Consider the following 20753-nt stretch of genomic DNA (forward strand, 5'->3'; position numbering starts at 1 on the left):
CGGGAGGCAGAGGCAGTGGATCTCTGAATTTGAGGCCAGTCTGGTCCACAGAGTGAGTTACAGGACAGGCTCCAAAGCTACACAGAGAAACCCTGTCTCGAAAAAAACCAAATTAAAAAAAAAAAAAAAAGAAAGAAAGAAAGAAAGAAGGAAAGAAAAATTAACACCTGAGCTGCAACTCCTAAGTCCTGACTCTACTGTGGCGTGAACTCTCTCCACACAGCCTCTCTCTAGGCTGATACTAAAGTCAAAAATAAATTTCTCTGAGAGAATATTGCCTGGATGTGGAGGCTCTTCTCTGGATGTGGTCTGAGGCCGTGTTCCCTGGGGGACTCTGGGGAGGCAGGAGATGGAAGACAGGGATGAGTAGAAACTGTGACCATGAGGCCACCGACCAAAGAGGGATCAAAAAGGAAGGCGACCCCTTACTCCTTTCTCAGCAACTTACCTGCTGGTGCTCCACGGACCATCCCAGCAGAGAACACTCCACCCACCGGAGCAGTGGCTGTTCGGGGACCTGATCCTCTGAGAGGCGGTGAGATGTGGAAGCAGGGCCAAGATGGCAACAGAAGCCCTCAGCTCCTAGCCCATTCCACTCCATGGCTTTCTGCTGGGCGGGTATTTTGTTGTTGTTGTTGCTACTTTGATTTCTGTTTTTGTTAATCATTTGTTGGGGGAAGTTTCTGTTTTCTTCTTTGAACATTCCTCAGATTTATCTAGAAGTCTTTGGCTTCCTGGTGGCGAGGATTCAAAGGAAGGAGGATGAAAGGGGCAGGCAGGGCCCGCCACCCGCCACCCACAGGGCTGATGGTTCCAGCTGCATAGAAGCAACTCCCAGCCACAGGGCCCATCCTCTCCAGGCTTTTCTGCCCCCTTCTCTGCCCCCATCTCCCATCTCCACTCCCCACCCCCGCTGCCTTCTTTTCCCAAAGCAGCTCTTGTTCCCGTACCCACTAGGAAGCTGGCAGCCGCAGGTACTGTGGCATGCGCGTCCCCTGCCATGGTATTTAAGATGCTGCAGAGCTCTGAGAGCAGGCAGGGTGCTTGGGTGGGGGTGGGGTGGAGAGAGGCGTTGTGGGGTGCACAAGGGGAGGGTGAAGCTGTGGCAGGGATGCCAAGGGAGCTCCCTCAGAGCAAGGAATTGCTTGTGTTCTTAACCGCTTTGTTTCAGGGTCCAGGACGGTGCCTGACACATGGGAGACGCTCGTTGAATTGATGGGAGAAATCAACGAACAACTCCTCGCCGTCAGAGCCCTCCAGGTCCTAGGCACCATGGCAGCTCTTTACATCCCGTGATCTCCTGTTAGCAACCCGGCATCTCAGTCTTATTCAATACAGAGGCAGGAGTCTAGAGAGCCAAAGGCTGTACTTCGGAGGCTGAGGCTGCACCTTAGGTGATGGAGTGCTCGCCCCACCACATTCTAGAAACTCCGGTTTTGCTCCTCAGAACTACATAAACCGGACATGGTGGCACAGAGAGTGATCCTGCACTCGGGAGGGGGAAGCAGGGGAGATCAGAACTCCAAGGCTACATAGTGAATTTGAAGATAGCCTGAGCTACGTGAGACCCTGTCTCAAAAAAAAAAAAAAAAAATTAAGGAAAAGAAAAGAAGGAAGGAAGGAAGGAAGAGACTTGGATAGCTCGGTGATTTTTGAACCATTTAATTCTATGAATTTTTTGTTTTGTGTAAAAACAATTTTTAAATGTGGCGGTTCCCGCCCGCCCATTGGGGTAGATATGAAGTGCGAATGGGTAGCGGGCACTCTCTTAGTAAAGCCTTTGTGTGGAGTGCCTGAGACCCAAGTTCAGCCCGGGCACTGAAAAGGAAAGACTAAAAGCAAATAAATTCAAATACCCAGCTCAGTGCCTGCCCCAGAGAAATGTAAGTGGATTAAAGAGAGGAGGAGAGGGAGGGGTGGGGAAGGGGGAAGAGTTGCGGATGAGGCTGCCAGCTTTAAAATTTGCCAGTCAAACATCACTTAAATTTACTATTTATTTGGTCATGTGTGCACACATACACGTGGGTCATGGTGAACATGTACGCCGAGGTCAGAGGACAACTCTGCAGAGTCGACTCTCCTTCCACCGTGTGGGTCCTGGGGATGGAGCTCAGGTCATGTGGCTTGGTGGCAAGTGCCTTTACCTGTGGTGGCATCTCACCAGCCCCATCACCATCGTTTTTTAAAACTAAAAATAAATAAATAAATAAATAAAATGAACATCGGGAATGAAAGGTCTGATCTTGAAGTGTGTGAAATTCTTCCTAAAACCCAGTGTGCACTGTATCCATGCTATTTTCACCAAAAGGACAGACCCGTGGCACTTTGGGGAGTAGATCCCATTGTGCAGATGAGAAAATTGATGGAGAGAGACTCCGTAGCTTGCTTAATGCTGGCTCGTGTTTAGAGAAAAGGGCTTCCTCACTCACTCTTTGTTAGTTATGGCGCTCAGGCTACTTCACAGTCAACAAATCCCTTGAAATTGGTGGCAGTGTAGGACTTCACAATCTGGACCTAGATTTCAATCTTCAACCTTCTGGCCCTTCGGGATGCCTGTGAGAACTCTCTGAAGGTAAAATAAGATAGCCACATCCTCACTCAGTCATGTTTTGTGATGGCAAGACAGTACAGAAGGTCCTCCATCTTGTACCGCTGCTGAGGCCATTCTGGGTTTAACTAGAATTTGAACTCCTTGATGGAGAATCCTATGGAAAATTACCCAGCTCTATTCTAGAACCTGAGGCCAAGATGCCCCAGCTAACTTATATTGGCTTCTGTTAAACTGCCTGCTTGAGCAAACTTCCCCCTGCAGCTGCGGAGTGAGATACCACAATAGGTTTTGCCTTTAAACCCCCCCTACTATAAACACTGGTCCCTGGATCCCTGAGTGAAGTGCCTCACTGAAGTGAAGGGGACTGGAGTAAAGACTTTCAGTTGGCTATAAACGGTATCTGAGTGGTCATGTCTCGTGGGCTCTCTGTTAATAGTTTTCCATTGAGTTTCCTAGATTATATTTCTGAACTCAGAAAAAAAAAAAAATCCTGTAAAAAAAACTGTGTGGAGAGCTGGTACCCTCTTCTGGCCTGCAGGGATACATGCAGGCAGAATACTGTATACATAAGCCTCTCCAGCCTGTTTCTCTCTAGTTCAAAAAACAAAACAAAACAAAACAAAACAAAAACAACAAAAAAAAAAAAACCTGTGTGATTGGAGTGTTGTACCTGTTTCACGAAACCCCCAGAGACCACCAAGGAGCTGGTTTCTGATGCAAGCACATAAGGGTCCTTTTATTCAGGTTCAGCCTGGGCCACCGCACGGCAGATGGAAGGAAATGTGGCGGCGGCTGTGAGCCCAGGTGTAGAGGGTTTTATAGGGAAAAACCACAAGCTGGGAATTGGCAACTTGGGATTGGGTAGGAGTAAGGTGATTTTTTTGAAACTATTGGTTTAGACTTTTGTCGGGGAACCACAACCCACTGAACAGGGTTATCTGGGCTGCTCAGCAGGATTATCTAGGTATCTCCAAGGGCCAGGGCCATAAACCACAGACAGGATCTTATTAAGCTTTCCTTTCCTGTATAAACAGCAGACAGGATGTCTGCAGGAGGATACTGGAATGGCTACCCACTACAGGATACTGCTCTGTATCCGTTCAAGTTATCCTAGCATATCCCTGAGGTCCTTCCTAGAACTGAGTACAGCAGGTGGTCTGAAATGGTGGCCCTTTCCCTAAAATAGAGCCTGTAAAGTTAAGTCTAGGCCTTCAGAGGGGCTGGAGAGATGTGTGCAGATCGCAACCCCCAGAGAGACTACTGAAGATGAGTGTGCTGGAATGTAAAAGCAAGATTTAATTCTGGATATCCAAAAGCAATACAAGCCTAGGCAGGGACTTTGTCCAATACATCCAACACAGTGGAGGCTGGAGGAAGTGCCTGCCCCTCTGCAAGCTCAGTTTTTAAAGGCAAAAAGCACAAGGTTACATCATTTAGGAATGCTAGTACGGGTACAATTCTGAATGGCTCGCTTCTAGGGACTTCCTAGAAATCATGGCTTAATCTTACTTCTAAGGAGGTGGTTGCCCATCACCATTTTTCATTGGCTGCCCTCAGGTGGGGACATTTCTATGGTCAGTTACCCTGGAAACCATGGCTGGAACATTCCTTGGATAAACAGTCATCACTGAATGAATACCTTGTGACTCTGTACTTTGCACTTTCTAATTTCTGGAATCTGGGTTGACTGGTTCCAGTAACTCAAGGCCTCTTCCAGCAACTCAAGGCCTATACCTAAAATGGAGAAAGCTTAGGCCTTATTTCTAATATGGAGGCATTTTGTTCTCATTTTGGTCTCACAAGAGCACTGGCTGGTCTTCAGAGGTCCCGGGTTCAATTCCCAGCACTCACATAACAGCTCACTACTGTCTGTAACTCCTGTCTTAGGGGATCTGGCACCCTCACACAGACATACATGCACATAAAATTAAAAATATTAAAAAAAAGTATTGTGTGATGTCATTGAATTTCACCAGATTTATGTATTTCTTTTCAGCAACTCATAGAATGTCAACAGGTGAAGGCTTGCAGTTTTTAAGGTCCTGGGTTCGATCCCTGGCAGACCACACATGCACTTACTACAAGATTAAACAAGATGGACACTCAAGAGTGGATAATTAAGGATGTGCACTGTGTTCCAGAAAGTCCCCAGCTGTCCCCAGCTCACCGCTCACTGCTCTAAAGGTGGGGTGGCCCTTGATGTAGTGGCACAGGAGGGTGACTGGAGCTCTCACCACTATTTCTGCATCTGAGGAAATGGGTTAAAGGGACAAGAGCAGGCTGAGGAAGCTTCCAGAAGGCTGCCACCCACTTCCTGCTTATACAAATGGAAAGCAAGCTCTGCAAAGCTTTGGCTCTTGATATGTGCATATTTAGATGAAAACAGGAAATTCCAGAAGAAAGAGGAAGTGAGGGAGAGTGCAAAGCTAGTGTCCTGTCCTTTGGGCCTGAACTTCTCAGCAGGTACCATCAAAACATCTGGTTTCCTCCCCTCCTGAGATAAACATAATGCCCATGGGAGTCAGGGTTGGCCCGGCCCTAAGACAACATAGAAGTCACTTAGGCTGTTGTGAAGGACAAGTTCCATCTCTCATAAGGGTGGGTTTATGAGCTGAGAGCATTGTTCAAGATCTAGGTGGGGAAAGTCTGGGATGAACAAACAATATTCTGGAGGATTCGGGGGAAGCCTGGCCCTACAGACAGCAAAGGGTCACCAGGTTGTAAAACACGTGCTTTCCTAGCATCCCAGGCGGACAGGTAAACATGTCCTCCCTTTGAAGAGACAAGCCTACATGTTCAACTTTTCCTGGTTTCCCTAGTCCTTTTCTGTGTGTACAAGGACCTCTTGCCCTCTACAACACATGTACAACTTGAGCCTGCTCGGGGTAGATACAGGGTTGAGCCAAAGACAGCGAGAGAATTGGTTAGCATAAAGCAAAAAACAATACCTCCCCCAACAATTTTTAACAGTTCGTAAATATCAGTTGCAATCAAATAAAGAAAACAGGCGTGGTTTGAGGTGCAGTTCACGGGTGAGGACTACTCCTGGTGAGTTGTTGCTTCTCCATTTTATAACAGAGGAAACGGTTCATGGACCTTTCCCATATAGCACCGAGTAGAGCCTCCCCAAGGGAAACAACGTGTAGAGAACCACGCCAGCCTAAAAGCACGTAACGGGTCTGTGGTGGGTGGTGTCTGTGATGAAGTCACACACTGACGGTTTTCCCTGGAGCCACTGCGGCGCAGCGGTCTCAGGACTTCCGACTGCTGTGACAAAATGCACAGGCGTGGTGTCTTCAAACACACGCATTGACATCTCGAGTCTGAAGGCTGGAGATCCCATCTCTGGGGCTGATGGAGCCCCTGTGGCTAGGGCAGTGGCCATGCTGCAGCCCCGCTGGAGGAAGACCAGCCGGCCTCGGGTCTCTCTTTAAGACAAAGGAGAAGAGCAGCGTAGGCCAGGAAAGGAAAGGAAAGCTGACGCATGAGCCAATCCCTTCAGAAAAGTCACTTTAGGAAAAGTGGCCTTGAGACCATGATCGGGCCTCAGGGTGGGAAAGAGAACCTTGGACGGAAAATGGTACATGTACGTGAGCAGCAGACACGACAGCTTGGGAAGGAGGGCCTTCGGTAGGAGAATCTGTCAGCGCCCTCTTCCGGCCTCCGTGCTCACTGCACGTAAGGAAGCAAAGCGTGAAGTGAAAACAAATTTTCTCATTTTTTATTTACTTAGTGAAAATGATAGGACTGGAGAGATGGCCTCAGTGACAAGGCTGGGGCAGAGGGTGGCAAGGCCAGGAGAGCTTTTTCTGGAGAGAGTCCCCCAGAGCAATTGTAAGCTTTTAGGGGGCAGTGGCCACATGATGAGACCTTGCAGATACCATTTCCTGTGGGGATGGAGTCTTGAGCTGTGTGGTCTGGCCGTACAGCTTGGCATGCTGGGGCCTCCTGCGCCTGTTCTGAGTCCAGGACGTGAAACTGTTAAGTAAATGCCGAGAACTACTCAGCTGCCAGTTATCATTGTTCAGAACCAGCCCACTGACTGTTCCGGAGCCCAAGGGAAGTCCCTTTGTATCTCATCCTCAGACAGCTTGTCACGTAGATCTTCATCACACATCTCTTCCACACAGTGCTCCCCACAGATGGTCCCCCGATGGTCCCAGGCATCTGGAGTCCTGCTAAATACCTCAGGTTCTATTACCAAGAAGCTGGAGACTTTGGGTGAAGTTACACTTGAACCCATGGAGCCCGTGGGTAGACTTTAAAGGCAGGCCTGTAAGTGATTGAGGGTGCTTATGTGATTTTACTGTGATTCCAGCAGAGGGAGACAAAGCTGAGCTTTCCCACAGGGAGCCCTCCATAACTGAGAAGCGGCTTTAGGAAGAGAGCCAGCTTGTCCTCCTCCCCTTCCTTAACCCTTCCCTCTCTGCCATATGATGGTAGCCATGATTTTAGCATCTCGTGGTGGGAAGAGCATCTGGCTCATGGCCACTACAAATTCAGCTCTACTTCCAAAACCGGATTGTGGCTTAGTGACCTCAGGATCCAGGAGGGGTTTTGGAAGGAGTGGCCAGAGCATGTTACATATTCAGCCACAGACAAGGCTTTGTGCCTGAAATGGGGCCATTAGTGACTGTTTCACCCTGATTGCCTCCATCCTGATCAGAACAGAACTGGTTTCACATGTGTGCTACTCTGGATCCTGGAGAGATTCTCGTTAGTCCAGGGCACTTTATCCCCTGGAAAAGCTAATTGGTTAGGACCGGGAAGGGACCATCTTCAATACACCGGAGTCTTTTCTACTAAACATGAACGAGGAAATTCGTTGCTGTTGACATCTATATTACAACCATGAGTAAAATGGCCAAAGGAAAAAAGAGACATGAAGGATAGATGGAAGAAACCCAGATAATTATTGCACCACTGATCCAGATATCAAACCGTCCCATAGCCTAGAATTCTTGTTTTATAAGAAAACGCTTTTCTGTGCAAGGTCATTTTAAGTAAGTCTCTTGACTTAAGTCTCTAGATGTTGCAAATAAGATTATCTTAGCAGACGCAGCAGCTCCGGGGCTGATGGTCTCCTTTCAGTTTCCCCAGAGTTGATCAGGACCTTCAGGCCACAGTGGGCTGTGTTAAAACTGTGGCTCCTTTACACTTGAAGCTGTATTCTCCTCATTGGCTCACCTGTTGAAGATGTAGTTCTGTTCATATCATTCCTGTGACTTGTTCATATGGTTCTGTTTCATTGGCTGGGACTTTTAAAATACTTATTGTTTATCTCAAGAACTAGGTGATTTGATAATTTGGAGGGTGTCTTGGTCACTGTTATATTGAGACACCATGACCAAGACAACTATTATAAAAGAAAGCATTTAATTTAGAGTTTCAGAGGGTTAGCCCATGACCATCATGTTGAGGAGCTGGCAGGTGTGGCACTGGAGCAGTAGCTGAGAACCTTACATCCTACCCACAGGCATGCAGTAAGAGAGATAGAGATAGAGATAGAGATAGAGATAGAGATAGAGAGATAGATAGATAGATAGATAGATAGATAGATAGATAGATAGATAGAACAAACTGGAATGGTGTGGGCTTTTGAATCCTCTAAGCCCACCTCCTCCAACAAGGCCACACCTCCTAATTCTTCCCAAATAGTTCCACCAACTGGGAACCAAACATTCAAATATAAGAGCCTATGGGGGCCCTTCTCATTCAAACCACCACAGAGGGATTTATCTCCAAGTAAAGAAATAACAGTACAGCACTTCAAAACAGGTCAAACTTACCCCAAAAGACTGTGGCAGTCCTAGAAATGCTCCATATTTTATAAAACTAAATTTAAAGGGTGTGAGGCCAGATTCAAGTCATTCAAAACAGCAAGCCATAGGTGGTTTAATAAGTAGAACTCTTCTATGCTGTCTTTCTTCTCTATCTTTCTCAGGGCTGAGGGGAATATATGGCTTCTCCTGCTGGCTTGTTTCTGTTTGTAATCTTTGATTAATTCTCACCAGAGATCACATTTGACGAAGCCCTTTGGCTCCTGGTGGAAAAGGAAGACATAAGACATGCCTCACAGAAGGAAAGGGAAAACACTCATCTTCTGAAGAAGGAGGACCAGGGTCTAATGGACCGCTCAGTCACGACATAATTGTTCTCAGGGTGCATAAAACATCTGTTATTTGACCACAATAAATGCGCATGCGTGCACCCCAAAACAAAATAAAAACACCAACAGGGAAGCAACCAGACGAGCATGTTTTTCTGTCTCTCTTCCTCCCTCCCTTCCTTCCTGTCTCTCCCTCTCTCATAAATGCACACAACAACATTCATTTTATAAACAAACTAACTTAATAAATTTATTCACCCCTATTAATAAAGTCATAATAAGAATAAAAATTGAAACCTAGAATGTAGCACTTGAAGTATACAGTGCGGTCTTCTGCCCACATAATGTAACGGTGCTTTGCACACAGCACCCTGCGGGACACAGTGACATGTAGAAAACAGATGGAATGTGGTAAGAGGACAAGGCTAAGTTTCAGTCTTTTTATTAGCACATATTAATTGTATGAAATAATGAGTTTCATTTTGACATTTTCTACATGTGCGTAACATATTTTGATCATATTCTTGCTCAATTACCCTTTCCTATGCCTCTTGCCTCATCCCCTGGCTCTCTTCCTCTTCCCAAACAATCTGCTTTATACTCTCATGTCTTCTGTTTAAAATCTAGAGTCTGCATCATGTGACAATTGTCTTTCTGATCTGTCTCATTTTCCAACATGGTGGTCTCCAGTGCCACCCACTTTCCTGAAAACAACCCGGTTTCATTCCTCTTTACGGCAGAGTAGTGTGTGTGTGTGTGTGTGTGTGTGTGTGTGTGTGTGTGTGTTTAGGTGTAGGTGTGTGCCAGTTCAGCCAGACATCCACTGCTGGGAGTTTATCCCATTCCGTATGGAATTCCACGTGGCTGATTCCATGTGAACGGCTTGGAGTCATGTGACTACTATGACTAGTGCCACAATCCATGTGGGTGTGCAGGCATCTCTAGCATATGACGACTTTGATTCTTTCTGGAACATATCCAGAGTGATTTAGCAGACCATATGACTCAGTATGGAGGTTACTCAAAACACCAAAAATAGGAATAGCATTCTGAGCTCGTGTAATTGCAGAAATCAGCTGGGACTCAAAGCAGAAAGTGCTCGAACAAGCCTCTCTCCTCACACCTCTGGGAGGGGAGCCTCCCGTGGAGGAAGAGACCTTAACTGCAAATCCTCTGCAGCTGCTACCACCCTGTCCTTTCCGTGGGCCAACTCTGACCTTGGAGCCAGTTCTGGGCTACTAAAGGGGAAGGAAGTATGTGTTGAGGCTGTTTGTGTTTGCTGTTTTTGGTTATGCCCAGGATATGCCCCTGGAGGAAGTTTCAGACCTTCCAAATACATTTCCTATTGATTGAGTGACGGACTGATTGTGAGGATATGCATGTATGTACAGTGCATGTGTGTTGCTGAAATTCCTTCCCTGAGGGAGAATGTCTGTCCCTTCTCCTAAGGTCCCAATGACAAACCGAAGAATGATTCCACCAGAATTTACTCTGGAGAACTAAAGAGTTTATTTGGCTTCCTTACAGAGCACATGTGAGGGGATACTTACAGGGGTGGATGCTCTTCTCAGCCCGGAAAGAGGGGATGACGGCTTTTCCATAGCTACGTAGATGGAGCCACATCTTCTAGTCCTTCCCACCTATATCCTCCAGTCCTCTCCAAAACCCCAAGGTGTGCACAGTTAGGGCAGATTTGCATTCAGCTGATTAGGAGGGGTGGCTGGCTACTTAGGTGAGTGACCTCTTACTCGCCCACACCTCCTCCTGTGAGGAAAGGGAAGCAGTCAACTTCCTAGCTATGAGGACGTTTTGCCCACCCAGCAGACTTCCGAAGATGGTGTCAGTTTCATTTAGACGGTGGTCCTGTATGACAAGGTGTGTGTGCAGGGTGTGTGCAGGTGCCTGTGGAGGCCAGAGGGCAAGGTCCAGTGCTCCCCTTTGCCCACCTTCACCTTAGTTTTTGAAACTGGGTCTCCCATTGAACCCGGAGCTTACCAGTTGGCTAGACTGGCTCGAGAGTTCTAGAAATCCACGTGTCTAAACCATCCCCCAGTGCCAAGGTTATGTACCCACTCCCGCACCTGGGCTTTATGTGTATCCTGGGTACCAAACTCAGGGCCTCCTGCTCATGCACTGCTGCAGCTGACTCATCTCCCAAGGCCAAGAAAAACATTTTCCAATCCAGCATCCGAAATCCCTTCATGCCCAGATGCCTCAATCCATGCCTCCTCGTCCTGGACAGTTTGATGTACTCAGCCCCAGAACATCTCCCCTTGTCCTTCTTCCTTGAAATGAGCAAGACACTGCAGCTCACTCACTCACTGAGCTCACATTGAGCTCACACTGACATGTGAAGATGTCACATCCTCTGCCTCTATTTCCTCCATACGCTGAATGGTTGTCAACAGTGCTGGTGAATAGGGATTTAAGCCGGCGATTTCCTTAAGTTCATCAAAGACTGTTCTTTACCATAGGAACCCCTTTCAGTTTGCTTTGCAAAATTGAGCCATATAATATCAAACAAATCCAAATTTGCTTCTGTCTAGATGTTATCATAAGAAACCTTGGACTGTACTTTAAAAAGCTGTTTGCTGTCCTAATGAGATGAGGAAGCCAAGCCCAAGAAATTCTGTCCAATTTTGCCTCTAGTATGTAAACATTCGGTGACCCGTCCCGCGGGCCAGGTTATTTGAGGGTCTCGAGGAGGGTCCACCTGTAAACCAAAAGGGGGGAGAGGGAAAGGAGACCAGGCGCGTAAAGAAAGACGGAGTCAGTCTGAATTGCGTCAAGGTCTCAGTTTATTGACTGGGAATTGAAGCTTATAAGCAGGGCTTCAGGCAGGGAGGGGAAGCAGGGGAAGCAAGGATGAAAAATTCCTAAGGGAGGGTGAGGTCGCTTTGGTCCCAGGCCCCTGCGGCTGGCTGATTAGCACATACTCCAGGAAGTTGTACAGCTCGAGGTTAGGCCAGGAACTTCCTGCTTTCGTAAGGTTTGATAAAGCAAGGAAGGTCACACAAAGTTCAAGACACAGCTGTCCGGAATTGGTCCCCAACAATTCGGGTGAATCCCTTTTTCTTGAGGTTTCAAAAAAACTAGCACAAGACTATGTATAGATATATAGCATTCCTTGGTTGCCTGTAGTGTTTTCTGTAGGGTTGAGGCGTCCTGGCTTTCCCAGCCACTATCTCACAGAAAGCTCCCTGATTCTCTGGCTCCTACAATCTTTCTACTTCCTCTTCCAAAATTGATCCCTGAGTTTTAGGTACGGGAGTGTTTTGTGGATGTATGAGTTAGGACTGGGCCCCACAACTCTGTGATTTGATTGGTTGTGATCTCCTGGAATGGTCTCTGTCCGTTGCAAAGAGAAGCTTCCTTAATGAAGGATTAGGACTACACTTCCTGTGGGTCAAAGGACAAATATTTAGAATGTATTTTAGTAAAGTAGCAGAACTCGATTCTCCTCCAATATCCATGACTTCACTAGCCCTGGGTGGTTGACTGGGTTTCCAGTGCAAGCTGTGATTCCCTCCGGTTGAGCTGGTTTTAAGCCCAAGTAGAGAGCAGTTGGTAGCTGCCAAGCTGTGTGTGCCACTACTGTACTGATGGCTGGTTGCTGTTGTGGTTCATAGGCATCATAGTTGGGAAGGACTGTTGGTTGCTGCCCTCCTTTGGAAGCTTCATGGTACCTTCTGGTCCTCAGGAAGGTGGCTTTGAAACCAGTTCCGGTTCAGGGGCCCTGGTACATGGTGTCTTTAGCAATAGGGACCTCAGCCTTCCACCTCTAGGGTCAACCAAAGGCAGTAGCCATAGCCTAGGATGTTTGGGGAGTCTCTTAGACAACTCTGACCAACAACTCAAAAGAGAGCTTTTCATGCCTGGTGTTGGGGTTTTTGTTAGATGGCTGTCTTAGGGTTTCTAGTGCTGTGATGAAACACCATGACCAAAAAGCAAGTTGGGGAGGAAAGGGTTTATTTGATTTACACTTCATCATTGTTGTTCATCACTCAAACAGGGGCAGGATCCTGGAGGAATGGAGGGGTGCTGCTTACTGGCTTGCTTCCCATGGCTTGTTCAGCCTTTCTTTTCTTTTTTTTTTTGCCAACATGTCAAAAAGAGCCTTTTTTCCTTTGTACAGCCTCATGCTTTCTTGCCAGCTGCCTTTGAAGCAGGAGCTTTCTGGGCTGGGGGCTTCTGACCCTTCTGACCTTTAACAGGAGGTGCAGCCTTCTGGACCGCATCCATCTTGCCTGGTCCTGTTGCCTTCTCGGCCGGAACCTCAGCTTAACAGAGCTACTGCTGCCGCGGCAATGGCGGCCTTAGCAACAGGCGCTCTTTCAGGAGAAGCTTTCAAGATAACAGCTCTTTGAAGTTTCTTCACTTCAGTCTTGATTATTCTGTTCCTCATTTTCTTTGCCTTCATGACTTTGAAATGATCAAAACCTGTCATCTTGGCTTTCCTTTCTCTGGCATCAGTCTTCTTGGCCCATCTTGTAGCTGCCCCTTCGTATTGATAACTGCCTTCTAAGCTTTTCTGGTGGGCACTGTGTCGGAACTTGAGGATGAAGTTGGTGAACTGTATGCACTTGAAAGGCGTGGCCTGTCTCCTCACCCGAGTGCAAAGTCCATCTACTAAAGCCCTGTTCTGATCAATAACATCTACAATCACCACCAGCTTTCCAGTGTGAGGCCCAAAGGAGACTTAGGTCACCTGGCCAACCTCCACGAAGTGCCTGAACACATGATGGCCCCGTTCAGTAAGAAGTCAGCCTTATAGAACCCAGGACCAGCAGCCCAGGGATGGCCCCACCCACCATGGGCTGGGTCCTCCCTCATTGATCACTAATTGAGAAAATGCTTTAGAGCTGGATCTCAAGGAGGTATTTCCTCAGCTAAGGCTCCTTCCTCTGATGACTCCAGCTTGTGTCAAGTTGACACACAAAACCAGCCACTACAATGGTCTTCAGCTTTTGGAGGGAGCACTGTCAGCCCAGACGGGCACTTTTCATTTGAACTATATATTTATATTATAGACTTAAGTGTATGGTAGGTTTTCCAGTAGATAGTTAATGGTATAATTTCTCATGACTTTTTTAGACATCTTTACTGTCATCTTACCCTCTCTCCTGTATTTATCTCCACCCCTTTCCTAATTAGACACCCTCCGTTTTTCCCTTTTGCCCAATCAGATCACTTGTGCTCTGCTGTTCCCCTCCTTATTGCCTGCTCCCCAACAATAGTCCTTGTTTGTTTCAACTTTCCTGGTTTATGTACTCACATCTGAAGATGGTGAGCTAGAAGCCTTAGATGACAGAGAACATTTGATGTTTGTCTTTCTGGGTCGGGCTTACCTCACTCAATATGATCTTTTCTAGCTCCAGCCATTTAATTGCAAAGTTCATGATTTCATTTTTCTTCGCAGCTAAGTAGTATTTTATACTATATACCTACCACATTGTTTATTATTGAAGGGCGTTTAGATAGTTTCCATTTCCTGGCTTCTATGAATAGAGCAGCAATGAACACAGCTGAGTAAATGTCTGTGGAATAGGATGCCAAGTACTTTGGGCATATGCCAAAGAATGATATAGCTAGATCATGCAGTAGAAGTATTTTTAGCTTTGTGAGGATTCTCCCCACTGATTTCCACAGTGGCTGCACCAGTGTGCGATCCCACTAACAATGAACGTGGATTCCCTTCTCCTCAGCCCCTCCAGCATTTGTTGTCAGTGCTTGTGTTGGTCCTTGCCATGCTGGCTTGAGTAAGCTGAAACATCAAAGTTGCTTTAATCTAAATTTTCCTAATTGCTAGAGAGGATGAATAATGTTTTAGATATTCCTTATCCATTTTTTTTTTCTTCTTTTGAGAACTCTCTGTTCAGGCCCCTGGACCATTTTTCGAATGGGTCATTTGTTTGCTTGTTTGTTTTTGACTCTTTGTTTTTTGAGTTCTTATTTTCTGGATATTAATCCTCTGTCAAATGTATAGCTGACAAAGATTCTCTCCCATCCTGTGGCCTTACGTTCCACCCGATTAATTGTTTCTTTAGCTGTGCAGAAGCCTTTTAATTTCATGACAAAATTGTTGGCCTTAACTCTTGGGCAAATGGAGTCCTATTCAGAAAGTCCTTTCCAAGCTGGGTGGTGGCAGTGCATGCCCTTAATCCCAGCACTAGGGAGGCAGAGACAGGTGGATCCCTATGAGTTTGAAGCCATCCTGGTCTACAGAGTGGGTTTCAGGATAGCCAAGGCTGCACAAAGAAACCCTGTCTTGAAAACAAATCAAACACAAAGTCCTTTCCTACACTTATATCATGTAAGGTACTGCCTGTGTTTTCTTCTAGAGGTTTCGGTGTTTCAGGTTTCAGGTCTAGGTCTTGATCTATTTGCAGTCAGTTTTTGTGCAAGGTGATAGACATGGGTCTAATCTCATTCTTCTGCATGTGGACACCCAGTTTCACAGAAATATTTGTTGAAGATACTTTGTTTCTTCAGCATATTTTTGGCATCTTTGTCAAATATTAAATGGCTGAATTCATGTGTACTCATGTTTGGGTCTTCAGTTTTGTTTCATTGGTCTACATGTCTGTTTTTGTGCCAGTGCCATACTGTTTTTATTACTATGGTTCTGTAATATATCTTAGGATCTGGAATGGTAGGGCTGGAAAAATGAGATGGTTCAGTAGTTAAGAGCAATGACTGTTCTTCCAGAGGTCCTAAGTTCCGTTCCCAGAAATCATGCAGTGGCTCACAGCATCTGTAATGGGATCTGATGCCCTCTTCTGGCATGCAGGCTGTATTTTCAGAGAGAGCACTCATGTACATAAGATAAATAAGGAAACAAATCTTTAAAAAAATCTGGAATGGTAATCCCCCCAGCAGTATTCTTTTTGCTCAGGGCTGTTTTGGCTATCAGTGGTGGTCTTTTGTGAGTCCATATGAATTTTGGGATATTTTTTTCCTGGTTTTGTGAAGAATGAGATAGGGATTTTGGTTAGAATTGGATTGAATCTGTATATAGCTTTTGGTAAAACGGTCATTTTCACAATATTAATTCTACCAACCCAGGAGCATGGGATGCTTTTCCATTTTCTATTTCTTTCTTTAGAGGTTTAAATGAGGGGGCCCTCTACTTCCTTGGTTAGGTTTATCCTTGATATTTTATTTTCTTTGAGGATGGTGTGAATGGGAGTGTGTCCATGATCCCCTTCTCTGTATGTTTTTTGTTGGTGTATAGAAAAGCTGTTGATTTGTTGAAGTTGATTCTGTATCCTGCCACATTGCTGAGTTTATCATTTGTAGAAGTTTTCTGGTAGAATTTTTGGGATCTCTAATGTATAATATCATGTCATCTACAAATATGAATATTGACTTCTTTCTGTATTTGTATCCCTTTAAATCCTTTCTCTTGACTTATTGCTCTGGCTAGTACTTCAAGCACAATATTGAAAAGAAGTGAGAACAGGATATGGCCTTGGCTCGTCCTGACTTCAGCAGGATTGCTTCAAGCTCTTCTCCATTTACAATGATGTTGGCTGTGGGCTTCTCATATACAGCTTTTATTATGTTGAGGTATGTTTCCTCTAGTCTTACATTCTCTGGGACTTTTATTATGGAGAAATGTTGGATTTTGTCAAAGGTTTTTTTCTGCATCTATTGAAATGACCATGTGATTTTTGCCTTTAAGTCCATTTATGTGGTTTATTACATTTATTAATTTGTGTATGTTGAATCATCCCTGCATTTCATGGGTAAAGCCAACTTAGTCATGGTGGAAACTCTTTTTGGTGTGTATCTATATTCAATTCTCAAGTATTTTATTGAGCACTTTTGAGGCTATGTTCATCAGTAATACTGGCCTGTAGTTTTCTTTTCTTGTCGTGTTTTTACCTGGATTGGATGTTAAAGTGATACTGACTTTTTAGAAGAAGCTTGGGAGTGCTCTTCCTGTTTCTGTTTTTGAATATTTAGGAAGGATTGACTGTAGGTCTTCTTTGAATGGCTTGTAGAATTCTGCTGTGAGTCCATCTGGCCCTGAACTTGAGTTTATTTTATTTTGTTTTTTAATTTTTGCTTTCTGGACGGCTTTTAAATTACTGTTTCAGTCTCCTCATTTGTTATGTGTCAGTGATGGTTTGAATGAGAATGTCCCCCCCACAGGCTCATATGTTAGATTTCGGGGTCCCCAGGTAGTAGAACTGTTTGGGAAGTAGTAGTGGGTCTGGCCTTGTTGGAAAGGGTATGTCAGTGGGGTGGGCTTTGAGATTTCAAAAGCCCATACCATTCCTAGCTAGTTCTCTCCCTCTCCCTCCCCTTCTCCCTCTCCCTCCCCCTCTGCACCCCCCTCCTGCCTTAGACTTATGGATCAGATGTAAGCTTTTAGCTCTTGCTTCAGGGGCCATGCCCACCTGCCTGCAGCCCTGCTCTCCACTATGATGGTCATGGATTCTAACCCTCTGGAACCAGGAGCCCCAAATTAAATGCCTCCTTTTATAAGTTCCCTCAATCACAGTAATAGAAAAGTAATTAAGTCAGGATCTGTTTAGATTATTGACTTCTCTTGTTTTAATTTTAAGTGGTTTGACAGAATCTAAAAATTCATCCATTTCTTCTAGGGTTTCCAACTAAAAGGAATACAGGTTTTTAAGTCATCCCCTCATAATATTTCCAGTTTCATTGGTGTCTGTTGTAATGGTTCCCTGTTCATTTCTGATCTTGTTAATCTGGGTCCTCTCTTTCTTTCTCATGATTAGTTGGGTCAAGGGTCTGTGGATCTTGTTTATCTTCTCAAAGAACCAGCTCTTAGATTCCTTAATTTTTTGTATTGTTTTTCTTTGTTTCTATTTCATTGACTTCTGCTCTGATTGCTGTTATTTCTTGCTGTTGACTGGGCTTGGATTTGATTTGCTCTTGTTTTTTTCAAATTTTTTAGTTGCATCATTAACTCATTAATTTGTGCTCTTTTTAATTTTTAATGTAGGCACTTAGAGCTATAAATTTCCCTCATACTTTCAGTGTGTCCCAGAGATTTTGTTGTGTTGTGTTTTCTGTTTCATTTAGTTCCAGAAAAATTTTTATTTCTTTTTCAACCCATTCATCATTCAGTAATGAGTTGTTTAATCTCCATGAGCTTGTATATTTACTAAAGATTTGTTTGCTGTTGACTTTAAGGTTTTTTTTTTTTTTTGACTTTAAATTTTATTGCACTGTGGTCAGATAGGAAATATTAAGTTACTTAAATCTTTTGAGTTTGTGAGATTTTTGTGTGTGTGTGTGTGTGTCCCTGGATGTAGTCTATTTTAGAGAAGCTTTCGTGTGCTCTCTAGTAGAAATCATATTCTTTGGTGTTTGGATGGAATATTCTGCATCTGTTAGGTCCACGTAATGTATGATATCATTTAATTCTAATATTTCTGTTTATTTTTTGTCCAGATACCTGTCTATTGGAAAAAGTAGGGTATTGAAATCATCTACTACCAATGGACTTGTTTTAATCTGTTTCTTTAAATCCAGTAGTATATTTTTTCATGAAATTAGGTGTATCTGGGTTTGGTACATATATGTTCAGGGTAGTATTGTCTTTTTGGTCAACTGTTTCCTTGATGAGGATGAAGGGAATGTTCTCTTCATCTATTCTAACTCGTTTTAATTTGAAGTATATTTTGTCAGATATTGGGGTAACAATGCCTGCTTGTTTCCTGGTCTCATTTGATTGAAGCATATTTGTCCATCCTTTAAAGCAATTTCTATCTTGAAAGCTAAGATATGTTTCTTGTAGATAACAGACAGATACTGTTTCTTGGTCCATGCAGTCAGCCTATGTCTTTATTAGAGAATTGAGGACATTGATATTAAAGTTATTATTGAAATGCATGTGTCAATTGTGGTCACTGTGTTGTTGGTTTTGGTGTTGTTGTTTGTGTTTGCAGTCATATTTTGTGTGTTAGTTATCATGGCTTGTGTTTCTTTCCATGGTCTCTTGGTTGTGCTCATCCTTCTCTTCAGCCCAAAACATTGCTTTCTGTTTTTTTCTTTATTGTTTGGTTTTTTTCTTTTTGGATGTATTTTTTTTCTTTTGGATGTAAATTTTTTAAGGTTCTCTATATCATGGATTTTTTTTTTCCTCCTTGAACTATGGTAAATAGTTTTGCTGGGTATATTAGCTTAGGTTGACCATCATGGTCTTTTGGGACTTTGAATGCATTGTCCCAGGCACTTCCGGCTTTCAAAGTTTTCATTGAGAAATCAGTTATTATTCTGATGTATTTTCCTTTATATGTGACTTGTGTTTCTTCTCTTGAAGCTCTAGATATACTTTCTTTATTATGTATGTTTAGTGTTTTCACTATGAGATGCTGTGGGGATTTTCTTTTCTGGTCTTATCTATTTGGAATTCCATATGGTTCTTGTATCCATATGTGTTTTTTCCTTAGTTTGGGGAAGTTTTCTTCTGTGATTTTGTTGGAGATCTGGTCTATACCATTGACTTGGGATTCTTCTCCCTTGTCTATGTCTATAATGCAAAGGTTTGGTCTTTTCATGGTGTCCCATATTTCCTGCATGTTCTTTTCCTGTGTTTTAAAATGCTTTTCATATTCCTTGTTTATTTGGTCTAAATCCCCTACTTTATCTTTGGGTCCTGATATTCTATCTTCTACTTCATCCATTCTACTTATAAGGCTTTCTTTTGAGTTTTCCATTTGGGCTACTATGTTTTTCAACTCCATTTCAGCTTGAGTCCTCAAGGGTCAACATTTCTCTTTCCTTATTGAATTCCATTCTCAAGTCCTAGAGTGTCTTCATCATTTCCTTCAGCCTCATGTTTACGTCTTCTTGGGAATCACTCAGTCAATTTATTCTCCATAAGTTCTTTCTCCTTATTATTATTAAGCTCTTTCTCTGTGTATTCTTTGAATTCCTTAAATTATTTGATAAAGTTTATGATTGTTCTTTTAACTTCTATGTCCTGCGGTTCATCCAGGCAATTCTCATTGACAAACATTTCTACAGGACTGGTAGAGAGGGTACTGGACTGATCATTCATATAGTTTGTATCTTACAATGAGATCTGGGTATGTAGATTTTTTTGTTAGTTCTAAGTCTGATATGGAGAGAGCAGGTTGTGTAAGTGGATTGGGCCTAAAAGTTGGAACTAGCTTAGGTGGACTGAAGTCAGGTGGACAGAGGGCTAGGGTGTAGGATGTGCATCCTGGTCCAGGCCTGGAGTGTGAGAGTGGATCTGGCTGGTTGGAGAGGTTGGATTTGGTATGGGAGGGGCCTGTGGATTTGAGGACTGGCAGGATGTGTCCTGATGGAAGAGGTTGGTTGTGACTCTAGCAGAGTTGGCCAGTCTGGGCCAGGGCACTGGATGTAGGACCCTGGCTGGATCTGGCAGACTGGGGAGGTCTTTGGAGGGGAGGGTCAGGCAGACTCAATGAGAAACCTTGGAGAAAGATGTGCAGGATCAACTGGGTAGAGGGGTCGGATGTGTCGTGACCTTTGTTCTTTTAATAAGAGTTTCCACTCGTAGAAACAAACAAGGTCTTTCGAGAGCTACACTAATCTCATCGAAGTGAGACCTCCTCCCTGTAATCTAATTATCTTACGGTAGTTCCTACTTCCTCCTCGTCTGCCTTCTCCTTATCTTTCTCCTCCCCTAGCGACTCCTCCTTCTCATTTGTTTCTTGGTTCTTCAATGTAGTTTGCCAAGTAGCCCAGGCTGGCCTCAAATGTATAATCTTCCTGCCTCAGTTTCCCAGAATACTGAAATGATAGCTATGCACCACAACACCTGGCCTAGGCCCTGTCTCTTAAAGACTCTACCCCCTCTGAAGACAGAAAGATCCAGAGTTCAAGAACAACTGCCTGTATAGAGAAGACAAGGCCAGCCCAGGCTGCCTGAGTTTCAGGTTGCCTTTTCAGCTGTGGAGTTCTGGGAATCCTGACTCAGTTTGCCAGCACAGTCTGAAAGTTCTCGATTGTGTGAGCTCAGCTTGGCAGAGTCAGTAACTGGGAGTCCTGAATGTAGCCCTCTTCCATGGGACTCTGACTCTGTCCTGTCACGGAGACAGAGCCTGGGCCTGCAGATTATGTCAA

At 44.4% G+C, this 20753-nt stretch overlaps 1 pseudogene; it reads right to left on the reverse strand.

Moving 5' to 3' along the window:
- Nucleotides 1-12797: 12797 nt before the first annotated feature.
- On the reverse strand, nt 12798-13416 carry LOC131904740 (large ribosomal subunit protein eL14-like; annotated as a pseudogene).
- Between the last annotated feature and the right edge of the window lie 7337 nt (nt 13417-20753).

The sequence above is a fragment of the Peromyscus eremicus genome, chromosome 2 (assembly GCF_949786415.1).
Source record: "Peromyscus eremicus chromosome 2, PerEre_H2_v1, whole genome shotgun sequence".
NCBI lineage: Eukaryota > Metazoa > Chordata > Mammalia > Rodentia > Cricetidae > Peromyscus > Peromyscus eremicus.